This window comes from Humulus lupulus, chromosome 7 (genome assembly GCF_963169125.1).
Source record: "Humulus lupulus chromosome 7, drHumLupu1.1, whole genome shotgun sequence".
NCBI classification, from domain to species: domain Eukaryota; kingdom Viridiplantae; phylum Streptophyta; class Magnoliopsida; order Rosales; family Cannabaceae; genus Humulus; species Humulus lupulus.
The window spans coordinates 151721764-151729009 of NC_084799.1; the positions used below are offsets into that span (position 1 = coordinate 151721764).

The following is a 7246-nucleotide window of genomic DNA, read 5'->3' on the forward strand; positions in this document are numbered from 1 at the left end:
GAGATTGGAATGGAACCGCGACCCAATGCTTAGCCAAGCACGAACCTTGGTATGAGGAAGACGCCACAAATGGGGATGGAATCCGTTTGATAAGTCAGGATGAACGCCACAAGGAATCTCCTTGATAAGTTCAAAAGTTTCTTCAAGAACTCAAGAAGAAATAAACTCACAATTTCATTCAACATAATCTGATTTTTCACATTGTTTTGGCAGTCCTTATAAGGACGAAAATTACATGAAAACAAGACCCTTGGTCTTCCTAATGAAATCGAAAAATTAAGGACAGCCCCTTTGTCTTCCTAATGAAAACCGAAATTAAAGACAAGCCTTTTGTCTTCCTCATGAAAACCGAAAATTAAAGACAAAAGGACTATTGGACTCACACAAGTCAAATATTTGACTTATCACAAAATAAACAAAGACTAAAAAAAACGTGATTAAAAATAAAAAGACTCATTAAGCTCCTAAACTCAGTCAACTTTGATGAGTAAGACAAGTCTTTGTTCTCCTTCAATGTTGACCACGGTCTCCTCTTGTTTTAGGACTTTGTGGACTAGGCTGTTAAGTTCTTCCTTGAATCTCTTGGCTCGTGCCCTCGTCACTGGACCAACTGGAACTTGACTTGATACTTGGGTCTTGGTGTCCTCATCATGGATAGCCAAGACCGCTACACTGTGTACTTATAAAGGTGCAGGACTTGCTAATCAAGTCATTTAGTGAAAACGTGATACAGAAACCACTAAAGAACGAGGCTTAAAAGGTTTTGGTCTCAAAAGGGTACATTTCATATAACTAAATATTTTGTTCTATTCTTGTTCCCCATGGTCTAGAGGCCTTTTTGCCAAAACCCCACACAAGTGTTCCAAAAAATCATCATTTTTCGTCATTTTTACCAGTTTTCGTCGGTGTTCGTTTGGTTTGTTTGGTTGGATTTGCTGCTTGAATACTCCATATCACTGTTTCATTAGTTTTCAAAGAGCTTAAAGAAGAAAATAGAGGGGAAAAAAGGCAGAGGTGTGAGCTTATTTGAGGGTAAAAGCCATCATTGAGTGCAAACACGAGTGTACTTGAGTGACCATTTTCTTTGAGTGAAACACGTGAGGGAGTGCAGTGAGGTCCTTTCTATAATTGTCTAACCTTATTGTTTTGCAGATTCTCCATCATGTCACAAAATACAGAAAGAAATGCAGGCAATGACGCTCCACCACCTACAGTTCCAAATCTACAAATTGAAGCTTTAATGGGGGAGATGAGGAGGATGTTGAGGGAGGAGTGTGAGCAAATACATGAGCGGTTGGATAGGGTAGAAGAGAGGGCACAACGGAGACCAAGGAGGAATAGGGTGCACCAAAGGGAGGATGAGAATGAAGGGGATTTAGAAGGGGTAGTTTCTGATGATGAGTTTGATAGGATGTCGACGGGTAACCATAGGAGGTATGGTGGGAATAGAGAAGATAGGAACCAGGTAGATAATTATATGGGGAATATCAAAATGAGAATCCCGGCATTTCAGGGGAAGAGTGATCCTGAAGCATACCTTGAGTGGGAGAAGAAAATGGAGCTAGTTTTTGATTGTCACAACTACTCCGACATGAAGAAGGTAAAACTTGCTGCCATTGAGTTTACTGATTATGCTATTGTTTGGTGGGATCAGTTGTGCATCAACAGGAGGCGGAGTGGAGATCGCCCTATTGACACATGGGAGGCCATGAAGAGGGTGATGAGGCGACGGTTTGTACCATCTCATTATTATCGAGATCTATACCTTAAGTTGCAGGGTCTTCGTCAAGGGTCCAGAAGTGTTGATGAGTATTATAAGGAGATGGAGATGGCTATGATTAGAGCCAATGTTGAAGAGGATCGGGAGGCAACCATGGCAAGGTTTTTGAATGGGTTGAACAGAGAGATTGCTGACCCAATCGAGCTACACCATTATGTGGAATTGGAGGATTTGGTTCATATGGCAATCAAAGTTGAGAGGCAGCTCAAGAAGGGTAGTTCAAGTTCGAGGTCAAGACCGAGCCCACACAATCCAAGTACAACACCTTGGAGGTCGAACTATCCAAAGATAGAAGACCAACCCACTTCATCATCTACACCAAAACCAGCCACCACAGCCACGCCACCTCAAGGTAAAACAACTCCTACTAAGTCTCATTCTAGTGAGATAAGGTGTTTCAAATGTCAGGGGAGAGGACACATTGCTAGCCAGTGTCCAAACAAGAGAGTCATGGTGATTCGAGAAAGTGGAGAGATAGATTCTGAAGATGAAGATGATCTTGCTGACATGCCACCATTGGAAGATGCTTCTGACAATGAGTATGGACCATAATCTGGTGAGATGCTTGCACTAGTCACAAGGCGAGTCCTGAATTTGCAAGCAAAAGAAGAGGAAGAAGAGGTGCAGCGAGAGAACATCTTTCACACTCGTTGTCATGTGAGAGACAAGGTATGTAGTGTCATTATTGATGGAGGTAGTTGTACTAATGTTGCTAGTGCTTCCATGGTTGCCAAGCTGGGGCTTACAACGCTTAGGCATCCTTGTCCATACAAATTGCAATGGCTGAATGATAGTGGTGAAGTGAGGGTTACAAAACAGGTGCTAGTCTCATTTCGAATTGGCAAGTATGAAGATGAGGTGTTGTGTGATGTGGTTCCCATGCAAGCTGGACACCTCCTTCTAGGAAGGCCTTGGCAATTTGATCGGCGGGTGCAGCATGACGGCTTCACCAACAAGTATTCATTCACATTCCGTCAACGAACAATCACTCTAGCGCCTTTGACACCAAAGCAAGTGTATGAAGATCAAGTGAGGTTGCAAAAATTGAGTGACAAAAAGAAAATGAGTGAGCAAAAAGAGAATGAAAAGATGAATGAGAGTGAGGAAAAAGAGAAACAAAGAGAGAAAAGTGTGGAATCAAGTGAGAGAAAACAAAATAATTTTTATGCAAAAAAAAGTGAGGTTAAGAGAGCATTGTGTACAAAACAGCCCATGATTTTACTCATGTATAAGGAGGCTCTTTTAAATACTAACCAACTTGATTCTTCGCTGCCAAGTGTTGTTGTGTCTATTTTGCAGGAATTTGAGGATGTGTTTCCTGAGAAAGTACCACATGGTTTGCCACCTGTTCGAGGAATAGAACATCAAATTGATTTTGTTCCAGGTGCTTCCATCCCAAACCGACCAGCCTACAGAAGTAATCCTGATGAAACAAAGGAATTGCAAAGGCAAATTGAAGAATTGATGGAGAAAGGGCATGTGAGAGAAAGCATGAGCCCTTGTGCTGTTCCAGTGATTCTAGTTCCCAAGAAGGATGGAACATGGAGGATGTGTGTTGACTGTCGAGCCATCAACAATATAACGATAAAATATCGACATCCCATTCCTCGTTTAGATGACATGTTAGATGAATTGCATGGTTCTTGTGTGTTTTCCAAAATTGATCTTAAAAGTGGGTATCATCAGATACGTATGAAAGAAGGGGATGAGTGGAAAACTGCTTTTAAAACTAAACATGGATTGTATGAGTGGTTAGTCATGCCATTTGGACTAACTAATGCACCTAGCACTTTCATGCGCTTAATGAATCATGTATTGCGTGCTTTCATTGGAAAATTTGTGGTTGTGTATTTTGATGATATTCTTATTTATAGTAAGAATTTGCATGACCATGTTTTGCATTTGCATTCTGTTTTGGATGTTCTTAGGAAACAGAGTTTATATGCTAACCTCAGTAAGTGTACTTTCTGCACCGATAAGCTTGTTTTCCTAGGCTTTGTTGTAAGTGCTACAGGTATTCAGGTGGATGAAGAAAAGATCAAAGCCATCCAAGAGTGGCCGACCCCTACAACTATAGGTAATGTTAGAAGTTTTCATGGACTTGCTAGCTTCTACAGGAGGTTTGTGAAAAATTTTAGCACCATCGCCGCACCACTTACAGAAGTTATCAAAAAGAATGTGATATTTAAATGGGGTGAAGCTCAAGAGGAGGCATTTCAGCTACTGAAATACCAGCTTACTCATGCTCCTTTACTTGCTTTGCCTAACTTTTCTAACACTTTTGAAGTTGAATGTGATGCTTCTGGAATAGGTATTGGCGCTGTTCTTATGCAGGATGGGAGACCGCTTGCATACTTTAGCGAAAAGCTAAGTGGGGCTGCCCTCAATTACCCCACCTATGACAAAGAATTGTATGCACTAGTGCGTGCTTTAGAAACATGGCAGCACTATTTGTGGCCAAAGGAGTTTGTGATTCGCACAGATCATGAATCCTTGAAACATTTGAAAGGCCAACATAAGCTCAACAAGAGACATGCCAGATGGGTTGAGTTCATTGAGACATTTCCTTATGTCATTCGCTATAAACAAGGTAAGGAGAATGTGGTTGCTGATGCCCTTTCTCGCAGGTATGCCCTAATCTCCACTCTTGATGCTAAATTACTTGGGTTTGAACACATAAAGGAGCTGTATTTTGCTGACCATGATTTTGGGGAAATTTATGGTGTTTGTGAAAAATCTGCTGAAGGAAAATTTTATAGGCATGAGGGTTTCTTGTTTAGGGAGCATAGGTTGTGTGTGCCTAATTGTTCTTTGAGAGATTTGCTAGTTAGAGAGTCCCACGGGGGAGGGTTGATGGGACATTTTGGAGTTGCTAAGACCCTAGTTATGTTGCAAGAGCACTTCTTTTGGCCCCACATGAAACGAGATGTTGAGCGAATTTGTGGTAGGTGTGTCACTTGTAGGCAAGCTAAATCAAGAGTTCAGCCAAATGGCCTTTACACACCCCTACCTATCCCTAGTTCACCATGGGTTGACATTTCAATGGATTTTGTGTTGGGTTTACCTAGAAGTAAGCGTGGGAGGGATTCAATCTTTGTGGTTGTAGACAGATTTTCTAAGATGGCTCATTTTATTCCTTGTCATAAAACTGATGATGCCTCTAACGTTGCAGATTTGTTCTTTAGGGAGATTGTGAGATTACATGGTATGCCTAGAACAATTGTATCAGATAGGGATGCTAAGTTCTTAAGCTACTTTTGGAAAACATTGTGGGGAAAACTTGGGACAAAACTATTATTTTCTACTACTTGTCACCCTCAAACCGATGGTCAAACAGAAGTAGTTAATAGGACCCTATCCACCTTGTTGAGGGCTATCATAAGTAAAAATATTAAGACTTGGGAAGATTGTTTGCCACATGTTGAGTTTGCTTATAATCGTTCAATGCATTCTGCTACTAAATTTTCACCATTTGAAATTGTTTATGGTTTTAATCCTCTAACTCCTTTGGATTTATCACCTTTACCTGTTTCTGAGCATTTGAATTTAGATGGCGAGAAGAAGGCAGAATTTGTGAAGAAAATCCATGAGAGGGCGCGACTCAACATAGAAAGAAGGACTGAACAATACATTAAGCAAGCTAACAAGGGTCGTCATAAGCAGGTTTTTGAGCCCGGTGATTGGGTATGGTTACACATGAGGAAAGAGCGATTCCCAACACAAAGGCGTTCAAAATTGCTACCTCGAGGAGATGGTCCATTTCAAGTACTTGAAAGGATCAATGACAATGCCTACAGACTCGATTTACCAAGTGAGTATAATGTTAGTGCTACTTTTAATGTTTCTGATTTGAGTCCTTTTGATGCAGGTGACGATTTGAGGTCAAATCCTTCTAAAGAGGGGGGGAATGATGAGGACACCAAGACCCAAGTATCAAGCCAAGTTCCAGTTGGTCCAGTGACAAGGGCACGAGCCAAGAGATTCAAGGAAGAACTTAACAGCCTAGTCCACAAAGTCCTAAAACAAGAGGAGACCGTGGTCAACATTGAAGGAGAACAAAGACTTGTCTTACTCATCAAAGTTGACTGAGTTTAGGAGCTTCATGAGTCTTATTGTATTTGTCATTTTAATTTATTTACGTTATTGTTGTTATTTGGTCTTTCTTTATTTTTGTGATAAGTCAAACATTTGACTTGTGTGAGTCCAATAGTCCTTTTGTCTTTAATTTTCGGTTTTCATGAGGAAGACAAAAGGCTTGTCTTTAATTTCAGTTTTCATTAGGAAGACAAAGGGGCTGTCCTTAATTTTTCGGTTTCATTAGGAAGACCAAGGGTCTTGTTTTCATGTAATTTTCGTCCTTATAAGGACTGCCAAAACATTTGGAAAAATCAGATTATGTTGAATGAAATTGTGAGTTTATTTCTTCTTGAGTTCTTGAAGAAACTTTTGAACTTATCAAGGAGATTCCTTGTGGCGTTCATCCTGACTTATCAAACGGATTCCATCCCCGTTTGTGGCGTCTTCCTCATACCAAGGTTCGTGCTTGGCTAAGCATTGGGTCGCGGTTCCATTCCAATCTCGTGTGTTCTTGGTGGCTGTTCCATATTTGGTGTCGGGTTTCGTCACACTTGTTGGCGTGGTTCGTATCACCATGGAACGGCTCACCTTAGCAATCCCAGCGAACAGTATAACTACAAGTCCCGGGATTGGCTATTTGCCTTAGGAAAGCTAAAATACGGTGAAAGGAGCCTGGCCGTTGGAACCAGGAAACCTTCGTAACCTAGAAACTACGTGGGAAAAGACATCATCCGTTAAAGCTTCAAGTGGGAAGTGCATAGGTTTTAGCCGTTGGAACCAAAACCTCATACGCCCCTACAACATTTTCTACCGTATAAATGTCTACCCTAAGCGCAAAGATAAATAAAGAACTCGGCAGAAAAGAAAGGAGAATGCTATAATTATGGCAAATATGTCCGCAATGAAAAACTCAAAATGAAAAATAATTAAAGATAAAACCCCTTCAAGCATTGGGGGTAACTACAGCTTCCACGACCGCGGCTTCGGGGGCATCGGTTTCAACTGAGGCTGGCGGAGTCGGCTCATTGGAAGGCGGAACTTTGTCATGAGAAGGTTCAGAGGTCCCCGCCTCTCCGGGATCTCCCACCTCAGGAGCTCCAGCACGTTCGCCAATGTTGTAAGTTTGGACGTACGCCTCTGGGCCTTGATCCCACACGAGTAGCTTCTCCCTCATGGCTTCGGTATCATCTCCCAGATAGCCTAATACCTCCGGGTTCACTTTCCAGAGTTGATGCATGAGGACCACATGCGATATATTAATCGTCCTGTTCAGTATCACCTCAGCATCCTCCTTCTCCTTCAAGCGCTCCGCCTCGGAGGTTGCCAGCTGTGCCTCCGCGACAGTTAGTTGAGCCCTCAATTTTTCCATTTCGGCCTTGGAGGCATCAC

At 41.8% G+C, this 7246-nt stretch overlaps 1 pseudogene; it reads left to right on the forward strand.

Moving 5' to 3' along the window:
• Positions 1-995: 995 nt before the first annotated feature.
• Positions 996-5581, forward strand: LOC133789957 (uncharacterized; annotated as a pseudogene).
• The last annotated feature ends 1665 nt before the right edge of the window (positions 5582-7246 follow it).